This window comes from Oncorhynchus kisutch, unplaced genomic scaffold, assembly GCF_002021735.2.
Source record: "Oncorhynchus kisutch isolate 150728-3 unplaced genomic scaffold, Okis_V2 scaffold1259, whole genome shotgun sequence".
Taxonomy (NCBI): Eukaryota; Metazoa; Chordata; class Actinopteri; order Salmoniformes; family Salmonidae; genus Oncorhynchus; species Oncorhynchus kisutch.
The window spans coordinates 36,045-48,273 of NW_022263204.1; the positions used below are offsets into that span (position 1 = coordinate 36,045).

Here is a 12,229-nt window from a genome sequence, read left to right on the forward strand (position 1 = left end):
CGACTCTCTTCTCTGTATACATCAATGAGGTCGCTCTTGCTGCTGGTGAGTCCCTGATCCACCTCTACGCAGACGACACCATTCTGTATACTTCCGGCCCTTCTTTGGACACTGTGTTAACAACCCTCCAGGCAAGCTTCAATGCCATACAACTCTCCTTCCGTGGCCTCCAATTGCTCTTAAATACAAGTAAAACTAAATGCATGCTCTTCAACCGATCGCTACCTGCACCTACCCGCCTGTCCAACATCACTACTCTGGACGGCTCTGACTTAGAATACGTGGACAACTACAAATACTTAGGTGTCTGGTTAGACTGTAAACTCTCCTTCCAGACCCATATCAAACATCTCCAATCCAAAGTTAAATCTAGAATTGGCTTCCTATTTCGCAACAAAGCATCCTTCACTCATGCTGCCAAACATACCCTTGTAAAACTGACCATCCTACCAATCCTCGACTTTGGCGATGTCATTTACAAAATAGCCTCCAATACCCTACTCAACAAATTGGATGCAGTCTATCACAGTGCAATCCGTTTTATCACCAAAGCCCCATATACTACCCACCATTGTGACCTGTACGCTCTCGTTGGCTGGCCCTCGCTTCATACTCGTCGCCAAACCCACTGGCTCCATGTCATCTACAAGACCCTGCTAGGTAAAGTCCCCCCTTATCTCAGCTCGCTGGTCACCATAGCATCTCCCACCTGTAGCACACGCTCCAGCAGGTATTTCTCTCTAGTCACCCCCAAAACCAATTCTTTCTTTGCCGCCTCTCCTTCCAGTTCTCTGCTGCCAATGACTGGAACGAACTACAAAAATCTCTGAAACTGGAAACACTTATCTCCCTCACTAGCTTTAAGCACCAACTGTCAGAGCAGCTCACAGATTACTGCACCTGTACATAGCCCACCTATAATTTAGCCCAAACAACTACCTCTTTCCCAACTGTATTTAATTTTAAATTATTTATTTATTTATTTTGCTCCTTTGAACCCCATTATTTTTTATTTCTACTTTGCACATTCTTCCATTGCAAAACTACCATTCCAGTATTTTACTTGCTATATTGTATTTACTTTGCCATCATGGCCTTTTTTGCCTTTACCTCCCTTCTCACCTCATTTGCTCACATTGTATATAGACTTGTTTATACTGCATTATTGACTGTATGTTTGTTTTTACTCCATGTGTAACTCTGTGTCGTTTTATCTGTCGAACTGCTTTGCTTTATCTTGGCCAGGTCGCAATTGTAAATGAGAACTTGTTCTCAACTTGCCTACCTGGTTAAATAAAGGTAAAATAAAATAAATAAATAAATAAAATGTCAAAATGTCAGATGAAAAAGCAAGATATTACTTACTTTCAGAGGAGCAGCGTAGCACACACCATTGAGGCCCACAAACAAAGCTGTGGATAGTTTCCTTGAAGGAAGAGCATGAAGAAAGAACAAATACAAATACCGAAACCCAGGCTCGAACCAGGGACCTTTAAAACTTCAGTCTAACGCTCTCCCAACTGAGCTATTTCTGCAATTCACTAAATCCAATTCTGTGGCAACCTTGACAATTCACATGCATGTGACTCAAAATTTTGACAGTCAAAAAGTACATCACAGCCAGTACGGGCATCAAACCCATGACCTTGGCGTTATTAGCACCACGCTCTAACCAACTGAGCTAACCGGCCACTAGCTATTGGACGCAATTGTTGAGATGCACCGAGCCTCTGCAAGTGCTGGAGCGCAAACTAACAAGTCCACCAACAGCATATACTGACAAGACTGGACACTCTTAGTTGCTCCTTGTGGCAATTCCAAACAGCTGGGGAATTTGATCAATTGGTATTGTGTTTGCTTAGCATGCTATAGGTATTGGGATCGATGCCCGCATTCCCCAAAAACATTTTTTTTTGTGGATCTAAGAAAGCTCCAGTTCACACTTCATGCAGCCTTGTCCTACGACAACCTACTGTCATGTAACAATGACAAGCAACTTTCCTGTAACACTGATGTCAAAATGTCAGATGAAAAAGCAAGACATTACTTACTTTCAGAGGAGCAGCGTAGCACACGCCATTGAGGCCCACAAACAAAGCTGTGGATAGTTTCCTTGAAGCCAGAGCAGAAAGAAAGAACAAATACAAATGCCGAAACCCGGGATCGAACCAGGGACATTTAGATCTTCAGTCTAACGCTCTCCCAACTGAGCTATTTCGGCAATTAACTAAATTAAATTCTGTGGCACCCTTGACAATTCACATGCATGTGACTCACAATTTTGACAGTCAAAAAGTACATCATAGCCAGTACGGGGATCGAACCCATGACCTTGGCGTTATTAGCACCACGCTCTAACCAACTGAGCTAAACGGGAACTATCAATTGGGCTCAATTGTTGAGATGCACCGAGCCTCTGCAAGTGCTGGCGAGTAAACTAACAAGTCAACCAACAGCATAGCCTGACAAGACTGGACCCTCTTGGTTGCTTCTTGTGGAATTTCCAAACGGCTGGGGAATTAGCTCAAATACTTTGCATTCGTGAGGTAGTGGGATCGATGCCCACATGCTCCAAAATCACATTGTTTTATGGATCCAAGAAAGCTCCAGTTCACACTTCATGCAGCCTTGTCCTACGACAACCTACTGTCATGTAACAATGACAAGCAACTTTCCTGTAACACTGATGTCAAAATGTCAGATGAAAAAGCAAGACATTACTTACTTTCAGAAGAGCAGCGTAGCACACGCCATTGAGGCCCACAAACAAAGCTGTGGATAGTTTCCTTGAAGCCAGAGCAGAAAGAAAGAACAAATACAAATGCCGAAAGCCGGGATCGAACCAGGGACCTTTAGATCTTCAGTCTAACGCTCTCCCAACTGAGCTATTTCGGCAATTAACTAAATTAAATTCTGTGGCACCCTTGACAATTCACATGCATGTGACTCACAATTTTGACAGTCAAAAAGTACATCATAGCCAGTACGGGGATCGAACCCATGACCTTGGCGTTATTAGCACCACGCTCTAACCAACTGAGCTAAACGGGAACTATCAATTGGGCGCAATTGTTGAGATGCACCGAGCCTCTGCAAGTGCTGGCGAGTAAACTAACACGTCAACCAACAGCATAGCCTGACAAGAATGGACACTCTTGGTTGCTTCTTGTGGAATTTCCAAACGGCTGGGGAATTAGCTCAAATACTTTGCATTCGTGAGGTAGTGGGATCGATGCCCGCATGCTCCAAAATCACATTGTTTTATGGATCCAAGAAAGCTCCAGTTCACACTTCATGCAGCCTTGTCCTATGACAACCTACTGTCATGTAACAATGACAAGCAACTTTCCTGTAACACTGATGTCAAAATGTCAGATGAAAAAGCAAGACATTACTTACTTTCAGAGGAGCAGCGTAGCACACGCCATTGAGGCCCACAAACAAAGCTGTGGATAGTTTCCTTGAAGCCAGAGCAGAAAGAAAGAACAAATACAAATGCCGAAACCCGGGATCGAACCAGGGACCTTTAGATCTTCAGTCTAACGCTCTCCCAACTGAGCTATTTCGGCAATTCAATAAATTCAATTCTGTGGCAACCTTGACAATTCACATGCATGTGACTCACAATTCTGACAGTCAAAAAGTACATCATAGCCAGTACGGGGATCGAACTCATGACCTTGGCGTAATTAGCACCACGCTCTAACCAACTGAGCTAACCGGCCAATAGCTATTGGACGCAATTGTTGAGATGCACCGAGCCTCTGCAAGTGCTGGAGCGTAAACTAACAAGTCAACCAACAGCATAGCCTGACAAGACTGGACAAGACTTGGTTGCTTCTTGCGGAATTTCCAAACGGCTGGGGAATTAGCTCAAATACTTTGCATGCGTGAGGTAGTGGGATCGATGCCCGCATGCTCCAAAATCACATTGTTTTATGGATCCAAGAAAACTCCAGTTCACACTTCATGCAGCCTTGTCTTACGACAACCTACTGTCATGTAAACAATGACAAGAAACTGTCATTTAACAATGACAAGCAACTCTCATGTAATACTGATGTCACAATGTCAGATGAGAAAGAAGACATTACTTACTTTCAGAGAGCAGCGTATCACACACTCTAACCAACTGAGCTAACCAGCCGCTGGCTACAGAGCACAATTGTTGAGATGCACCGAGCCTCTGCAAGTGCTGGAGCGCAAACTAACAAGTCCACCAACAGCATAGACTGACAAGACTGGACACTCTTAGTTGCTCCTTGTGGCAATTCCAAACAGCTGGGGAATTTGATCAATTGGTATTGTGTTTGCTTAGCATGCTATAGGTATTGGATTCGATGCCCGCATTCCCCAAAAACAATTTTTTTTGTGGATCCAAGAAAGCTCCAGTTCACACTTCATGCAGCCTTGTCTTACGACAACCTACTGTCATGTAACAATGACAAGCAACTTTCCTGTAACACTGATGTCAAAATGTCAGATGAAAAAGCAAGACATTACTTACTTTCAGAGGAGCAGCGTAGAACACGCCATTGAGGCCCACAAACAAAGCTGTGGATAGTTTCCTTTAAGCCAGAGCATAAAGAAAGAACAAATACAAACGCCGAAACCCAGGATCGAACCAGGGACCTTTAGATCTTCAGTCTAACGCTCTCCCAACTGAGCTATTTCGGCAATTTACTAAATTAAATTCTGTGGCACCCTTGACAATTCACATGCATGTGACTCACAATTTTGACAGTCAAAAAGTACATCATAGCCAGTACGGGGATCGAACCCATGAACTTGGCGTTATTAGCACCACGCTCTAACCAACTGAGCTAACCGGGAACTATCAATTGGGTGCAATTGTTGAGATGCACCGAGCCTCTGCAAGTGCTGGCGAGTAAACTAACAAGTCAACCAACAGCATAGCCTGACAAGACTGGACCCTCTTGGTTGCTTCTTGTGGAATTTCCAAACGGCTGGGGAATTAGCTCAAATACTTTGCATTCGTGAGGTAGTGGGATCGATGCCCGCATGCTCCAAAATCACATTGTTTTGTGGATCCAAGAAAGCTCCAGTTCACACTTCATGCAGCCTTGTCCTACGACAACCTACTGTCATGTAACAATGACAAGCAACTTTCCTGTAACACTGATGTCAAAATGTCAGATGAAAAAGCAAGACATTACTTACTTTCAGAGGAGCAGCGTAGCACACGCCATTGAGGCCCACAAACAAAGCTGTGGATAGTTTCCTTGAAGCCAGAGCAGAAAGAAAGAACAAATACAAAAGCCGAAACCCGGGATCGAACCAGGGACCTTTAGATCTTCAGTCTAACGCTCTCCCAACTGAGCTATTTCGGCAATTCACTAAATTCAATTCTGTGGCAACCTTGACAATTCACATGCATGTGACTCACAATTCTGACAGTCAAAAAGTACATCATAGCCAGTACGGGGATCGAACTCATGACCTTGGCGTTATTAGCACCACGCTCTAACCAACTGAGCTAACCGGCCACTAGCTATTGGACGCAATTGTTGAGATGCACCGAGACTCTGCAAGTGCTGGAGCGTAAACTAACAAGTCAACCAACAGCATAGCCTGACAAGACTGGACAAGACTTGGTTGCTTCTTGCGGAATTTCCAAACGGCTGGGGAATTAGCTCAAATACTTTGCATGCGTGAGGTAGTGGGATCGATGCCCGCATGCTCCAAAATCACATTGTTTTATGGATCCAAGAAAACTCCAGTTCACACTTCATGCAGCCTTGTCTTACGACAACCTACTGTCATGTAAACAATGACAAGAAACTGTCATTTAACAATGACAAGCAACTCTCATGTAATACTGATGTCACAATGTCAGATGAGAAAGAAGACATTACTTACTTTCAGAGAGCAGCGTATCACACACTCTAACCAACTGAGCTAACCAGCCGCTGGCTACAGAGCACAATTGTTGAGATGCACCGAGCCTCTGCAAGTGCTGGAGCGCAAACTAACAAGTCCACCAACAGCATAGACTGACAAGACTGGACACTCTTAGTTGCTCCTTGTGGCAATTCCAAACAGCTGGGGAATTTGATCAATTGGTATTGTGTTTGCTTAGCATGCTATAGGTATTGGATTCGATGCCCGCATTCCCCAAAAACAATTTTTTTTGTGGATCCAAGAAAGCTCCAGTTCACACTTCATGCAGCCTTGTCTTACGACAACCTACTGTCATGTAACAATGACAAGCAACTTTCCTGTAACACTGATGTCAAAATGTCAGATGAAAAAGAAAGACATTACTGACTGTCATAGGAGCAGCGTAGCACACACCATTGAGGCCCACAAACAAAGCTGTGGATAGTTTCCTTGAAGGAAGAGCATGAAGAAAGAACAAATACAAATGCCAAAACCCAGGATCAAACCAGGGACCTTTAGATCTTCAGTCTAAAGCTCTCGCAACTGAGCTATTTCGGCAATTCACTCAATTCAATTCTGTGGCAACCTTGACAATTCACATGCATGTGACTCACAATTTTGACAGTCAAAAAGTACATCATAGCCAGTGCGGGGATCGAACCCATGACCTTGGCGTTATTAGCACCACACTATAACCAACTGAGCTAACCGGCCACTAGCTATTGGATGCAATTGTTGAGATGCACCGAGCCTCTGCAAGTGCCGGAGCGTAAACTAACAAGTCAACCAACAGCATAGCCTGACAAGACTGGACCCTCTTGGTTGATTCTTGCGGAATTTCCAAACGGCTGGGGAATTAGCTGAAATACTTTGCATGCGTGAGGTAGTGGGATCGATGCCCGCATGCTCCAAAATCACATTGTTTTATGGATCCAAGAAAACTCCAGTTCACACTTCATGCAGCCTTGTCTTACGACAACCTACTGTCATGTAAACAATGACAAGAAACTGTCATTTAACAATGACAAGCAACTCTCATGTAATACTGATGTCACAATGTCAGATGAGGAAGAAGACATTACTTACTTTCAGAGAGCAGCGTATCACACACTCTAACCAACTGAGCAACCGGCCGCTGGCTACAGAGCACAATTGTTGAGATGCACCGAGCCTCTGCAAGTGCTGGAGCGCAAACTAACAAGTCCACCAACAGCATAGACTGACAAGACTGGACACTCTTAGTTGCTCCTTGTGGCAATTCCAAACAGCTGGGGAATTTGATCAATTGGTATTGTGTTTGCTTAGCATGCTATAGGTATTGGGATCGATGCCCGCATTCCCCAAAAACACATTTTTTTGTGGATCCAAGAAAACTCCAGTTCACACTTCATGCAGCCTTGTCTTACGACAACCTACTGTCATGTAAACAATGACAAGATACTGTCATGTAACAATGACAAGCAACTCTCATGTAATACTGATGTCACGATGTCAGATGAAAAAGAAGACATTACTTACTTTCAGAGAGCAGCGTATCACACACTCTAACCAACTGAGCTAACCGGCCGCTGGCTACAGAGCACAATTGTTGAGATGCACCGAGCCTCTGCAAGTGCTGGAGCGCAAACTAACAAGTCCACCAACAGCATAGCCTGACAAGACTGGACACTCTTGGTTGCTACTTGTGGCAATTCCAGACAGCTGGGGAATTTGATCAATTGGTATTGTGTTTGCTTAGGATGCTATAGGTAGTGGGATCGATGCCCGCATTCCCCAAAAACATTTTTTTTTGTGGATCCAAGAAAGCTCCAGTTCACACTTCATGCAGCCTTGTCCTACGACAACCTACTGTCATGTAACAATGACAAGCAACTTTCCTGTAACACTGATGTCAAAATGTCAGGTGAAAAAGCAAGACATTACTTACTTTCAGAGGAGCAGCGTAGCACACACCATTGAGGCCCACAAACAAAGCTGTGGATAGTTTCCTTGAAGGCAGAGCATAAAGAAAGAACAAATACAAATGCTGAAACCCGGGATCGAACCAGGGACCTTTAGATCTTCAGTATAACGCTCTCCCAACTGAGCTATTTCGGCAATTCACTAAACTCAATTCTGTGGCAACCTTGACAATTCACATGCATGTGACTCACAATTTTGACACTCAAACTGTAAATCATAGCCAGTACGGGGATCGAACCCATGACCTTGGCATTATTATAACCACACTCTAACCAACTGAGCTAACCGGGGAATATCAATTGGGCGCAATTGTTGAGATGCACCGAGCCTCTGCAACTGCTGGCGAGTAAACTAACAAGTCAACCAACAGCATAGCCTGACAAGACTGGACCCTCTTGGTTGCTTCTTGCAGAATTTTCAAACGGCTGGGGAATTAGCTCAAATACTTTCATTCGTGAGGTAGTGGGATCGATGCCCGCATGCTCCAAAATCATATTGTTTTATGGATCCAAGAAAACTCCAGTTCACACTTCATGCAGCCTTGTCTTACGACAACCTACTGTCATGTAAACAATGACAAGAAACTGTCATTTAACAATGACAAGCAATTCTCATGTAATAATGATGTCACAATGTCAGATGAAAAAGAAGACATTGCTTACTTTCAGAGAGCAGCGTATCACTCACTCTAACCAACTGAGCTAACCGGCCGCTGGCTACAGAGCACAATTGTTGAGATGCACCGAGCCTCTGCAAGTGCTGGAGCGCAAACTAACAAGTCCACCAACAGCATAGCCTGACAAGACTGGACTCTCTTGGTTGCTCCTTGTGGCAATTCCAGAGAGCTGGGGAATTTGATCAATTGGTATTGTGTTTGCTTAGCATGCTATAGGTATTGGGATCGATGCCCGCATTCCCCAAAAACACATTTTTTCGTGGATCCAAGAAAGCTCCAGTTCACACTTCATGCAGCCTTGTCTTACGACAACCTACTGTCATGTAACAATGACAAGCAACTTTCCTGTAACACTGATGTCAAAGTGTCAGATGAAAAAGCAAGACATTACTTACTTTCAGAGGAGCAGCGTAGCACACGCCATTGAGGCCCACAAACAAAGCTGTGGATAGTTTCCTTGAAGCCAGAGCATAAAGAAAGAACAAATACAAACGCCGAAACCCGGGATCGAACCAGGGACCTTTAGATCTTCAGTCTAACGCTCTCCCAACTGAGGTATTTCGGCAATTTACTAAATAAAATTCTGTGGCAACCTTGACAATTCACATGCATGTGACTCACAATTTTGACAGTCAAAAAGTACATCATAGCCAGTACGGGGATCGAACTCATGACCTTGGCGTTATTAGCACCACGCTCTAACCAACTGAGCTAACCGGCCACTAGCTATTGGACGCAATTGTTGAGATGCACCGAGACTCTGCAAGTGCTGGAGCGTAAACTAACAAGTCAACCAACAGCATAGCCTGACAAGACTGGACAAGACTTGGTTGCTTCTTGCGGAATTTCCAAACGGCTGGGGAATTAGCTCAAATACTTTGCATGCGTGAGGTAATGGGATCGATGCCCGCATGCTCCAAAATCACATTGTTTTATGGATCCAAGAAAACTCCAGTTCACACTTCATGCAGCCTTGTCTTACGACAACCTACTGTCATGTAAACAATGACAAGAAACTGTCATTTAACAATGACAAGCAACTCTCATGTAATACTGATGTCACAATGTCAGATGAGAAAGAAGACATTACTTACTTTCAGAGAGCAGCGTATCACACACTCTAACCAACTGAGCTAACCAGCCGCTGGCTACAGAGCACAATTGTTGAGATGCACCGAGCCTCTGCAAGTGCTGGAGCGCAAACTAACAAGTCCACCAACAGCATAGACTGACAAGACTGGACACTCTTAGTTGCTCCTTGTGGCAATTCCAAACAGCTGGGGAATTTGATCAATTGGTATTGTGTTTGCTTAGCATGCTATAGGTATTGGATTCGATGCCCGCATTCCCCAAAAACAATTTTTTTTGTGGATCCAAGAAAGCTCCAGTTCACACTTCATGCAGCCTTGTCTTACGACAACCTACTGTCATGTAACAATGACAAGCAACTTTCCTGTAACACTGATGTCAAAATGTCAGATGAAAAAGAAAGACATTACTGACTGTCATAGGAGCAGCGTAGCACACACCATTGAGGCCCACAAACAAAGCTGTGGATAGTTTCCTTGAAGGAAGAGCATGAAGAAAGAACAAATACAAATGCCAAAACCCAGGATCAAACCAGGGACCTTTAGATCTTCAGTCTAAAGCTCTCGCAACTGAGCTATTTCGGCAATTCACTCAATTCAATTCTGTGGCAACCTTGACAATTCACATGCATGTGACTCACAATTTTGACAGTCAAAAAGTACATCATAGCCAGTGCGGGGATCGAACCCATGACCTTGGCGTTATTAGCACCACACTATAACCAACTGAGCTAACCGGCCACTAGCTATTGGATGCAATTGTTGAGATGCACCGAGCCTCTGCAAGTGCCGGAGCGTAAACTAACAAGTCAACCAACAGCATAGCCTGACAAGACTGGACCCTCTTGGTTGATTCTTGCGGAATTTCCAAACGGCTGTCAAAATGTCAGGTGAAAAAGCAAGACATTACTTACTTTCAGAGGAGCAGCGTAGCACACACCATTGAGGCCCACAAACAAAGCTGTGGATAGTTTCCTTGAAGGCAGAGCATAAAGAAAGAACAAATACAAATGCTGAAACCCGGGATCGAACCAGGGACCTTTAGATCTTCAGTATAACGCTCTCCCAACTGAGCTATTTCGGCAATTCACTAAACTCAATTCTGTGGCAACCTTGACAATTCACATGCATGTGACTCACAATTTTGACACTCAAACTGTAAATCATAGCCAGTACGGGGATCGAACCCATGACCTTGGCATTATTATAACCACACTCTAACCAACTGAGCTAACCGGGGAATATGAATTGGGCGCAATTGTTGAGATGCACCGAGCCTCTGCAACTGCTGGCGAGTAAACTAACAAGTCAACCAACAGCATAGCCTGACAAGACTGGACCCTCTTGGTTGCTTCTTGCAGAATTTTCAAACGGCTGGGGAATTAGCTCAAATACTTTCATTCGTGAGGTAGTGGGATCGATGCCCGCATGCTCCAAAATCATATTGTTTTATGGATCCAAGAAAACTCCAGTTCACACTTCATGCAGCCTTGTCTTACGACAACCTACTGTCATGTAAACAATGACAAGAAACTGTCATTTAACAATGACAAGCAATTCTCATGTAATAATGATGTCACAATGTCAGATGAAAAAGAAGACATTGCTTACTTTCAGAGAGCAGCGTATCACTCACTCTAACCAACTGAGCTAACCGGCCGCTGGCTACAGAGCACAATTGTTGAGATGCACCGAGCCTCTGCAAGTGCTGGAGCGCAAACTAACAAGTCCACCAACAGCATAGCCTGACAAGACTGGACTCTCTTGGTTGCTCCTTGTGGCAATTCCAGAGAGCTGGGGAATTTGATCAATTGGTATTGTGTTTGCTTAGCATGCTATAGGTATTGGGATCGATGCCCGCATTCCCCAAAAACACATTTTTTTGTGGATCCAAGAAAGCTCCAGTTCACACTTCATGCAGCCTTGTCTTACGACAACCTACTGTCATGTAACAATGACAAGCAACTTTCCTGTAACACTGATGTCAAAGTGTCAGATGAAAAAGCAAGACATTACTTACTTTCAGAGGAGCAGCGTAGCACACGCCATTGAGGCCCACAAACAAAGCTGTGGATAGTTTCCTTGAAGCCAGAGCATAAAGAAAGAACAAATTCAAACGCCGAAACCCAGGATCGAACCAGGGACCTTTAGATCTTCAGTCTAACGCTCTCCCAACTGAGGTATTTCGGCAATTTACTAAATAAAATTCTGTGGCACCCTTGACAATTCACATGCATGTGACTCACAATTTTGACAGTCAAAAAGTACATCATAGCCAGTACGGGGATTGAACCCATGACCTTGGCATTATTAGCACCACGCTCTAACCAACTGAGCTAACCGGGAACTATCAATTGGGCGCAATTGTTGAGATGCACCGAGCCTCTGCAAGTGCTGGCGAGTAAACTAACAAGTCAACCAACAGCATAGCCTGACAAGACTGGACCCTCTTGGTTGCTTCTTGTGGAATTTCCAAACGGCTGGGGAATTAGCTCAAATACTTTGCATTCGTGAGGTAGTTGGATCGATGCCCGCATGCTCCAAAATCACATTGTTTTATGGATCCAAGAAAGCTCCAGTTCACACTTCATGCAGCCTTGTC

At 44.1% G+C, this 12,229-nt stretch overlaps 10 non-coding genes across 10 annotated transcripts; all 10 read right to left on the reverse strand.

The window, feature by feature from the left end:
• Positions 1-1,617: 1,617 nt before the first annotated feature.
• trnai-aau (transfer RNA isoleucine (anticodon AAU)) lies at positions 1,618-1,691 on the reverse strand. The gene has a single exon. It is a non-coding gene; the product is annotated as a tRNA-Ile (tRNA).
• Positions 1,692-2,148: 457 nt separating this feature from the next.
• trnaf-gaa (transfer RNA phenylalanine (anticodon GAA)) lies at positions 2,149-2,221 on the reverse strand. The gene has a single exon. It is a non-coding gene; the product is annotated as a tRNA-Phe (tRNA).
• A 601-nt stretch (positions 2,222-2,822) lies between these two features.
• trnaf-gaa (transfer RNA phenylalanine (anticodon GAA)) lies at positions 2,823-2,895 on the reverse strand. The gene has a single exon. It is a non-coding gene; the product is annotated as a tRNA-Phe (tRNA).
• Positions 2,896-3,496: 601 nt separating this feature from the next.
• trnaf-gaa (transfer RNA phenylalanine (anticodon GAA)) lies at positions 3,497-3,569 on the reverse strand. The gene has a single exon. It is a non-coding gene; the product is annotated as a tRNA-Phe (tRNA).
• Positions 3,570-4,604: 1,035 nt separating this feature from the next.
• Positions 4,605-4,677, reverse strand: trnaf-gaa (transfer RNA phenylalanine (anticodon GAA)). Its single transcript has one exon. It is a non-coding gene; the product is annotated as a tRNA-Phe (tRNA).
• Positions 4,678-5,278: 601 nt separating this feature from the next.
• trnaf-gaa (transfer RNA phenylalanine (anticodon GAA)) lies at positions 5,279-5,351 on the reverse strand. The gene has a single exon. It is a non-coding gene; the product is annotated as a tRNA-Phe (tRNA).
• An 82-nt stretch (positions 5,352-5,433) lies between these two features.
• On the reverse strand, positions 5,434-5,507 carry trnai-aau (transfer RNA isoleucine (anticodon AAU)). The gene has a single exon. It is a non-coding gene; the product is annotated as a tRNA-Ile (tRNA).
• A 1,034-nt stretch (positions 5,508-6,541) lies between these two features.
• On the reverse strand, positions 6,542-6,615 carry trnai-aau (transfer RNA isoleucine (anticodon AAU)). Its single transcript has one exon. It is a non-coding gene; the product is annotated as a tRNA-Ile (tRNA).
• A 2,571-nt stretch (positions 6,616-9,186) lies between these two features.
• On the reverse strand, positions 9,187-9,260 carry trnai-aau (transfer RNA isoleucine (anticodon AAU)). Its single transcript has one exon. It is a non-coding gene; the product is annotated as a tRNA-Ile (tRNA).
• Positions 9,261-10,294: 1,034 nt separating this feature from the next.
• On the reverse strand, positions 10,295-10,368 carry trnai-aau (transfer RNA isoleucine (anticodon AAU)). Its single transcript has one exon. It is a non-coding gene; the product is annotated as a tRNA-Ile (tRNA).
• Between the last annotated feature and the right edge of the window lie 1,861 nt (positions 10,369-12,229).